Source organism: Colius striatus, chromosome 15 (assembly GCF_028858725.1).
Source record: "Colius striatus isolate bColStr4 chromosome 15, bColStr4.1.hap1, whole genome shotgun sequence".
Taxonomy (NCBI): domain Eukaryota; kingdom Metazoa; phylum Chordata; class Aves; order Coliiformes; family Coliidae; genus Colius; species Colius striatus.
In genome coordinates this window covers 18,360,034-18,370,096 of record NC_084773.1, presented here as the reverse complement: position 1 = coordinate 18,370,096, position 10,063 = coordinate 18,360,034, and positions in this window count along the sequence as shown.

Here is a 10,063-nt window from a genome sequence, read left to right as displayed (position 1 = left end):
CGTATTTGTTCTGTGCTCCTTTGTGATAAGCCACAGGGTCTGGGGGGGAATTTGGGGAAGGCAAGCCTTGCTGTGCTGGAAGTGTGCTCTCCTCTGCTTCCTTGCTGGATGCTCTCATTCTTTGTTTGTGTTGCAACAGGCTCTATATTGGAACCAGGTGAAAAAACGTGCTCACAAAGCTGACAGTGAAAAAAACCCTTTGATTTAAAAAGTGTTTCATTTTGAAAAGGGGAAGAAAGCCTAAACAATCAGTGTTGTTAAAACTCTCCATCACTATCCTTTTTAATGCAATATCATTTTTTCCCCTGTGCTTACCAAAGCCTGAGCTTTCAGCAGCAAGACGTGGCTCCTGGGAAGCAGTTTTCATTAGGAAAAGCTCCCCAGAAGTGGACCTGAGGTTTACAAAATGGAAACAAGGCTTTTCATGAAATCTTTTTCCATGTCTTTTGTTCTCCCTCATGGAGTTATAGTAGATCTCTTTTGTACTGGTCTCTGCATGAATGGAACATACAACAACCAAGTCATCATCCCCAAGGAGCTGCAACTGATAACATCTGTGCATGGAATTCTCCAAATGACAACCTGCTGACCCTGTCAGTCCCTTCAAGAGCTTTAGACAAAGATCCTGGCAATTTTCCTAAGAGTGAAAACATATATTTATACTTTCTGTTGCTAGTTAAGTGTCATGTGAATGAAGAAATAATAACCCCTGACAAGATAAGGAGACTCAAGGTTTTGAAATAACTCTGAAACCCCAACAACCTGGATGTGTTTAGCACCAGCTCGTCTCTTTCTGATGTGCAAGCAGTTGAAAATACAGTTATAATTACAAGGATTTGCAAAGCCAGCCTGACACTGCAGAGGCTGTTTTCCATGATTTTTATAACAAACTTTAGTATTTATACTGTTGCACCAGGAATCTAAATAAATGTTCATGGTTTATCTCCTTTCTGCCTCCGGTACATTGACTTTGGCTAAACAGCTATATTTATCAGTGCAGTGCTAGCTATAAAAACAAACAAACTCTAAAATGTACAATGCAGCTGAGTGTTCTTTTGGGTAGGTGGGTACATACACTGTTCATAATCCTGGGGGTTGTATCCACCTTTATTACGTGTACACAATGTCATCTACACCCATGGTCCAGGTTTACAAAGGTTTATAGGACTCTAAAACAGTAGCTAAGTATTTATTAAGAAAAGCCTAAGTGAGACTCTCAGCTCCTCTTGATTTTCAAGAGAAGTTGGTTACCTTTTGTAAGGCTCACTAAATTCATACCTGCTCCTCTAAACATCTTTTGAAACCCTAACAAACCTTCCCTGCCCTATTAACATATAAACCAAAACTTGATAGCCTGAAGGGTGGTAGAAGTGTTTTCTGTGCAGAAAATTGGGTCCCAGCCATTAACCTCACAATTGTGCAAATAGTTGTAATGTAAACACGTAAGAAAATTCATTTTACTGTATACCAAAAGCAAACTGTATCTTGTAAGTGGGTAAAGCTGCAGGACATCTGCAGCTAAGCAGGTGTTTAAATCTCTGTCAATAGACTCCTCTAACCAAAAGGCCAGTCTGCAAATAAACATACAAGCCCAGCACTAAAGCTCCTTAGGAAGTCTGTTCCTCCCTGCCTGGAGAGGACAAACATCAGGAGGTAAGTTTAAACAGATTCCTGGGTGACTTGCATTCCTGGTGGGAAAGAACAAGGTGAGGCTGACTGTAACTCTGATTTTTTTAAGATAAAACACTTTGTCTGATGTAAAGAGGAAAAAGATGCTGCAGAGACAAGAATGAAGATCAGATCCAAAACTGACAAACAAACAAAAAAAGACCCCAGTAGAAAGAGCGAGGAACTAGATCCCCAAAGGGCTGTTAAACATCAGGGTTTAGACAATCTCCAGCCCCACAGGTCTCTCTACACAGCAGAGAGACAGAAAGCCAAAGATATGTGGTAAGGATCACTCTTAACTCCTTACACTCTGCCTAATCCTGTAATGGTCTGTGGTGAATGGTCCATCACTCTGCTCTTAAAATGCTGACACTGGTTGGGGTTGAACATCATTTGTTCTCATCCAGCAGCTGCTGTACCTGCAGACAGTGTGTCCCTGTTATGGACTTTGCTGGAGCCCATCCACGTACGAGGGAGCAGAGCAGAGTTCAGGCTCTTACAAGGCTGTGCAAGGAGCCAAACACATGTTTTTTGGAGGGGAAAGAAAAAAGACATTGTAGTAGAGTGACTGGTTGATTTAAAAGTAAATCTTAGGAAGCAAGAGCAGAGTGCAGCTCCTTCCATTTAGGTTTAAAACTAATTGATTGCTTTCCCCCAGCACACAGACCTGTCTTTATATCGAGCCCGTAAAGGAAAGTTCCCCGAAAGTCACTGGAGACAAATAATCCTTCAGGAGTCACTGCTGACATGGAATGATATTGTGAGTCATTTTTCAGTTGTGTGCGTCTCCATCCTGTCACATTAGTTTGCTAACACTTCCAATGCAACAATGAGACAAACAGAGCATTGTGCTGGTCCAAGCCAAACATTCATCTCTGCTTGGCACCCGTTCAACAGGCCTGTCAAAACTCCTTGTGAGCTGGCCAAAGCTCATTAACAGTGGTTGGATGCATATTTAGCATGGAAAAGAGCTTTACCCAGGGCTCAGAGTAACGTGGGGACTGAGCAGGCAGGAAAGGGAAGGATGGTAGGAAGCAGAGAGGGGAATGTATTCCTTGCAAGGTGTTGGTACCTAACAACAGAATGAAAGGAAAAATGTAACTATCTATTGTGGGAACATATTTCAAGGCAGTACTTTGTACAGCATGGAAGTGAGTTGCTAAATCCCTGGGCCAATGCCAACCTTACATCTGTCTCAGAAGCAGCACTGATGTTATCTCTCCTTGGTGTGCATGAACTTATAACGTTGATCTCCCTGGAAAGGGAGCAAATCTGCTGACTTGACTTTTCCTTCCCAGCCAATACTTGGTGGGTTTGGAGGGGTTTGGCTGGAGACTCCTCTCACTCACATGCTATCTTCCCTGAAGCCCATGTAAGGATCTGGTTTTTGGGAGTGTAGCCCAAGTCCACGTAAAGCATCCTGGGGCAGCAGGAGGCTGGCTCAGCCCTGGGCAGTCTGACATATCCGTTACACCTGGTAAGCCATTTCAGCAACAAGAGGGAGAGGGATTTGACTGTGGAGTCTGAACAGTTGTGTTGCCTTCTGGTGCTGAGGTGATGTTAAGGAAAGCATGATCAGGGTATGAGTGACACTTTCCAACTCATCTAAGGTAATCCTATGCCCTTGCCTGCAGCAGTCTCCTCTCTGAAGGAATAGTGCTGATTTGCAAAGGATCAAGCATTGGAGAAATCTATTCTGTTTCATATAGCCATGCTTGTATACCAGTGTCCCAGTAAGTATGAGAGAATCTACTCCTAAATTCACATCTAAAACTCCCAGGGCTGTTCCAGTAAGTACTCACTCTTGGACAAGAAACAACAAATAACAAAAACCCTACATGCTGCAGAGGAAAAGGAGAAGAAAAAAACCCACCTGTTACTACTTAAAAAAGCTTTTATTCTGTCTACATGGAGATGATTCAGTATGAGGGCAAGTGAAATGCTGGGATGGAGAAAACCCTTAAAAGAGATCATGAGAGAAGGCATTCTTGGCCTAATTAACAGATTGCTTGAAGCAAACATTCACAATTAACTGAATGAGTATTTCAAGGTGTGCTTCATTTTAAACCTAGCACCTCTGATTGATTACTTCAACACTTTCCTGCTTACAAACAATTCCTCTGTTCGTTCACCTTGTCTTCTCCCCCACCTCTTTGTGCTCTGAGTTCTTGAAGGCCCTTAAAAAGGATCCTTAAGCTTCCAGTGATGTCCCTTCTGATCTGTGGATCATCCAGGACTGTGTGTCAGGATTTGCCTTTGACAAGGTAAGCATCTCCTGAGACCTCTTTGGAAGATGGTGAGAGGTTATTGCTGCTGGGTTGGTTGTCACAAGTGCCCATCAGGTTTTTGCCCAGTTACCAAATGCTGAGCATCAGTGTCTGTGATTTGTAAGGTGGAAATTACTTATGTTAAAAAGTATACAGAACTGATTTGAAGTCTGTGCAAACTGAAGGAGTTCAATCTTCCTTCTCCATTGAAGAGCTTAGTGGGTGTCTCTGGGGACCTGGGAATCTCCTGGAGAAATGTGATGACTTCTGACAGATGGGAGGTGAAGCTGGGTCTGGTTGAAAGAGAAGACAAGGTGGTAATTTCCCTCTGGATGTTAGCAGTGTTCCTGTGGCTCATCAGCCCAGGGACATGGTGGGTAGTTTGTCTGCCCAGCCCATTGCTTTAAGGCTGGTTGGGAATTGGTATGTGGCGTGATCAGGTGAAGATGGGTTTTTCTCCCACGGAATCACCCTAGGACAGAGTTTGGAGATCTCTTGGAGGTCACCTAGTCCACCCACCCTCAACAGAAAGCTTTGAACTCAGATCTAGTAAGTCCCTTTTCTCCTGAGGGATAAGATCCCATCTTATTCTGGGCTTTGGGGAGTTAACAGGCTGTAATGTTTAATTTATACAAACTGAAGACATGAGAGTTGAGAAGACATCCAGAGCAGGATTTGCCTTATCTCTCTGTCCTTTGAGTGACTTATTTTCTCCCTATGAATGAGCCCGGTTTTCTTTACATGCAGTTACCTGACACACTTACCTGGCACTTAATCAGCCCTGGCCAGTGGTTGCTGTTTTGCTGGGTGTGCTCAACAAAAAATGCCTCGGGGGCAGCGGTGTTTGGCAGGGGCAACAACCTCACTGAGCTTGGCTTTGTGAAATGCTTTCTTGCCCCCACATCTCAAGGGCTTATTATCGAAGGGCTCCAGGCTCAGTTAGACTGTAAAAGCTGCCTGACACAGTGATTTATGAGATCTTAAAAGTGAGTGCTGCTTCTTGCTCGCTGAGCGTAGGAGGGGCCTGAGTCTCAGCGCCTCGCCCCTGGGACAGAGAGGGATGTGCAGCTTGGAAATTCAGCTGCAGGGATGCTCTGTGTGGTCCAACCTCTCTGGTGCCCAAGAGTGCAATCACTGAAGAGTGGCACGTGGCATCACTGCATCCGTAACAGAAGGATTTGCAGAGGTGCCCAGCTCCAGCATTCTGTGTTTCAGACCTAAAGGCCTCAGGAGTATTTCCCTCTTGCAGCATTTGGGATCATCTTCTTGTTTACAGTCTCTGTGTTGTCTGGAGTTACTCAGAAAGCATGGCCCTAACACAAAACCATAATTCTGGTTTGGTTTCATTTTTCTCCAGCTGACAGAATGGCTGAAGCACGTTCCTTCTCCAACCTGGCTGCTAAGATTAAAATCTGTTCAGAAACAGGCTTGACTGTGGGGTTTTTTTTTGTTGTGGGTTTGTTGGTTGGGGTTTTTTTCAACCCCCTCAGTATCTTCAGACCAATTATTCCCCTGAAATCTCAGGCATCTCCATTGCTCCCTTCCAGCATTTGCAGAAGCTGTGACCAGTCTCGGTCGCAGTGGGCACGTGGGTACAGGATTGGCAGCTTGTGGGGAGCTGTGCCCGTGTTTCTGCCCATCCCTGCACTGGGGCTGGCTCCTCTGGCCAGCACTCTGCCTCTGTGCTCAGAGGGAGGTGATACTATTGCCGTGCCTCTCAGTGTTTCCACCCCAGCTTCCCCTGCCACGACTGGGTTTCTCAGCCTGGGGGGAGGTAGGGAGGTGTTTGACAGCTCTGTAGTTAGAGGTCTTTGTGACAAGCCTCTTAGCAGCTCCTGGTTCAAGGTTGCATTTAAATGTATTATAAATTAGATTCTATTTTTCCTTGGGGTTCAAACACCTCAGTGTGCTGGGAAGGAAGTGGCTGGTGACTAAACACTGTTCTTCCACGGTAGGTGCCATAGCATGGAGCTGCTGGCCCCAGCACAACATCTGTTAAGAATCTAGTGATTATAGCTAACAGGATTTTTCACCTTAAATGAGGTTTCTGTAAACTAATCTACATCTGCATAGTTTTGTTTGTGGTCCTCCAGGTGATCAGGGAAAATGTAGCTGCAAAGCTTTCATTTCCAACACATCCTTCTCCCAAGCTGCTGTTGAGAAGCCTAATTGTCCAAGATATGAAAGAAAACCTCCATTAAAGCAGCACTTAGGTTTTGAAGTAGATTTAATTTTGCATCAAAAAATAATCAAATATAATGGATACAAAAAGGTAAAGTTCCAACAGTTAGAATCATAGAATGGTAGGGGTGGGAAGGGATCTCTAGAGCTCATCCAGCCCAACCCCCTGCTAAAGCAGGTTCCCCTCGAGAGTTGCTTTGCTATATATATATATGTGGGATGGGATTTTTGATGGAAAGTAGGGTAAAGAGAACCCCAGGAGGTACCTGAAGATAGAATATACTTGAGGAGCAGAAAGATGTGACGTGCAAGGGAAAGGGAGTGTTTAGAGGTGACAAAGAGAGAACAATGAGGTGGCAGTGGGGACAGCCTGAATAAACCAGGTACAGAATAAAAGAGTGAGATATCAACCATCACAAGAGTAGAAATTAGTCTCTGGCAATAGGATTTGTACTGGGAAAGGGAGCAGCAGCAAGGACTGACTTAAGAGTTACTGTGAAACAAGAGTTTCTTAAAAATATATTGCCTTGTCGCTCAAAGAGCCTGGCTTGACTTCATTGTTTTAATAATGCAACAATCAATAGTAGATTAAATCTCTATTCCATTAGAAATCCTTTTGCACAGTAACAACAGAACAAAAACCTCTGGTGATGCATTAGAAAACGTCATTTGAACTCAAACCTGGATGGAGTGTGCTTCATTCCAGAGCTGGCAACACTGTCCACCCAGACCTTTCCCTTTTATAGGCTTTGCATTTGATGAAGCCCTGTCTGAAAAAGCCATGGTCTGTGAATGTTATCCAGCCCCCTCGTTTGATTTGGCCCTACAATAAGTGCTAACAGACTTCAGTGCCTGTAAATTAGTTTTCAGAGCCTCTCCAACCTCTGAAGGTGTCTGATGTGGGTTTTGCTGCTCGTGGGCATAGCTTGGCCAGTTCCTGGGGTGCCATGTGGGTGCAGATGCCCTGGGGGAGAGTGGGGTCAGAGGGCTGATTTGTAGGGGCCAGAAAGCACTGCTGTGGGGTCCAGCTGGAGGGGCCAGGGAGTCCTGTCAGTCTTTCTCTTCTTCCCTGGCTTCTTGCCTCACTCTGCCCTCCTTTCATATGCTGGAGCTGCTCTTGCAGCTGCCCTGAGCATCCTGTGAAACCTGAGCTTGAGGTTTCTGCCAGTGCAGGGATAGCTCAGAGAGGGGGAAGAGTGAAGGAGAGTTATTTCCTCCCTTGGCATGGGCTTAGTGGGACAGTGAGAGAAAAAAATGCTCACTGCTCTGCAGGCTGTCTGCAGGAGGCTTTTCTGTGGCAATTATCACAGGGGCATCTATTGAGCAGGCCTGCTGGTGTGGAACGTGCTATCTGCTCTGGAAATAGAAAATTTCACTCTCCTGTGCTGTCTGACTTGTATCTCTCCTGAGTATTAAGATTAGCTTTAAAAGAAGGGTTTGTGATGGCAAATGTAAGAGCTAAACTGCTTACTTGGTAAAATGCAGGAGGGGAAGGGGCTGTGGGAAGTGTATTTGTGGGCCTTGAGCTTCTGCCATAGGGTGATGCTGAAACACACATGTTTGAGTCTCCTTCCACTCACATCTTCAAAACACCAAGTCAGCACTGGCCAGGGTGCAGATAAGCATGGGGCTGATGAATGCTTGCCCTGGGGAAGAGCAGCTGGAAGCCATATGGTCAATAAAGGAGTGCAGGGGATAGCATGGCAAGCAGGTCCTTCTCTAGCAAAGTCCCCCTTCCCTTGGTGGCTCCCAGGGCTGGCAAGTGATACCATCCAGCTGAACTGTGTCTGTTCTGGAGCCAGGCTGCTGCCAATACTGCAGCACCTCATTTAAAACCTTGCCTGCCTTACCTGCACATCTGCATCAGGTGCTCTCTGTGTCTCCTGTCAATGACATAAGCCATGGGAAGGATCCAGCTTTGCAGAAGTGTGCACAGCATCTTGCACAAAGTCCCAAGTGCCTGCTCAAGCACCAACCAGCACTTGCAGCTGTTTTCCAGATACGTGTGCTCTCCTGGATGCAGAGGTTGACAAGTCCCATTAAGTACCAAATGTTTAATTAATCACCAGAGTAAACTAACACATAAAAGCCACAGAGCTCACTGGCAGGAAGGCAAGTCACTGCTGCTCCAAGGCTGGGATCGTTTTTGCTCCTTTTTTTTCCTAATGCACTGCATTTTCCTGCAGCTCTGGGAGGATGAAAACCCTTTGGAGAAGGGGGGGTGTGTTTGCATGTGGGCTCTGAGCCCAGATTATTTGAAGTGCCTTGTTGAGTGGGTCACAGTGGTACATGTATTAAAGGAGAAGCTGAAATCAGTGTTTATCTCCCTGGGACACAAGGTTTTCATGTGAAAGTTTCACGTGAAGCACAGAGCACAGCTGAATCCCTGCTCCCATTGAAGCCAATGAGAGTTTTGCCACTGACCTTGATGAATCCAGGCTTTCACCCCCTAACCATACAGATTGTCCATCAATCTCATGGAAGCAAGCTCCAGTATAAATCACTCCTTAAAAGAGAAGAATGGATACAACTTCAAAGTCTCCCCCTGTGGAGGCTGGTCCTGGCCTGGAGCTCTCTTTTGTGGGCAACGTGGCTTCTGACAGTGCTGAAGCACTTGCCATCCATTCACAGGGATTCTCAGCCACTAGTAAGAAACAGGGGATTTATAGGTCAGCTTCTGCTGCCCATTTTGACTCTCTGGTAAATGGAGGCACCACTCAACAAAGTGACAAGTTATTTTTCTAACACATTTGTAGGGTAAAGTAATAGATCTGTTAGAGCAATAGCTGCCTGCTGTCTGTGAGCTCAGCAGATGCAGCAGGTTGTGGAGCGAGTTTTGAAGCAACCTGCTGCTTTGCACTGAGAGAGGAGCAACTTGTGGGATTTTTCCAGAAGCTTAGTCAAAGCTTTATTCATGATGTGGGTGAGGTGTTCAGATGAGATGCTGACTCTGCCCTGAGGATCCGGTCGGTATCACCTCATCTGAAGAGAAAACCACAGAGGGTAACTGGGATTACAGCTGCCCTGGAGTTGTTTTGGAGCAGAAGGGAGTGCAGAGCCTGGAGGATGGCAGCTGGTGGGGCCAGCTGCTGCCCAATGTGCCAGGCATGGGCTGCCTGGGCAAAGCACCCTTGAGATAGCAACTTGCAGGGCTGCAGAAGCAAAGAAAGGAGCCCAGTGGGAGCAAAGGCAGTTCCCACTTTGCAAAGTGCAAAGCTTTCACAACATGCTCAGGGCTGCCAGAGCTGCTTTTTTCCCCCCCAGTGTGAGCCCCTCGGTGACTTGTGGGCCCCTTGCTGCCAATTTGGGCAGAATCTGCTTTGTTAGACAGCCTCCTGCTTCTCTTTTCTTTCCTCCTCCCCCCACCCCTTTCTCTTTTCTCCAAAAGCTTTATTGCAGAGCAATAAGTCCTTTCCCACCTCAGTGCCTTTCCCTTCTGAGACCCTTCTCCTAAGTCACTGGAGGCTTTTTTATCCATTACTTTTAAGTTGGCCCAAGTAATACTCACCCTGCTGTCAGTTCTCAGATCATAAAATAACCAGATTGTCTTGAAAGTCAGAAGTTAAAAATATTACAGTTTCAGGTTCCTTTACTGTCTGTTTTGTCATGGCAAGATTTGTGTTTCCCATCTCTCTCCAGAGACTCTCCCAAGCAGTGCTGTTTGCTAACAGTCAGCACTCTGCCAGGGGTCTTGGGAGGCTGTGTGTGACAACTGAGGGAGAAGATGGATGCCCAAGTCCTGGCCACCTCTCTCAGGACCCAGATGGTGTTCAGACAGAGCCACTTTAAAAATAATGATAATCCAACTCTGCACAGTAGCCAAAATGCTTGTAGGCTTGCTTATATGTCTGGAGGCTCAGGCCCTGCAGCCAGGAGCATTTCCCACCTCCCCATGCACGAGTGATGGGTGTTCTTCTGCTCCCAGCTGCTCCTGTCCACAAATGCCT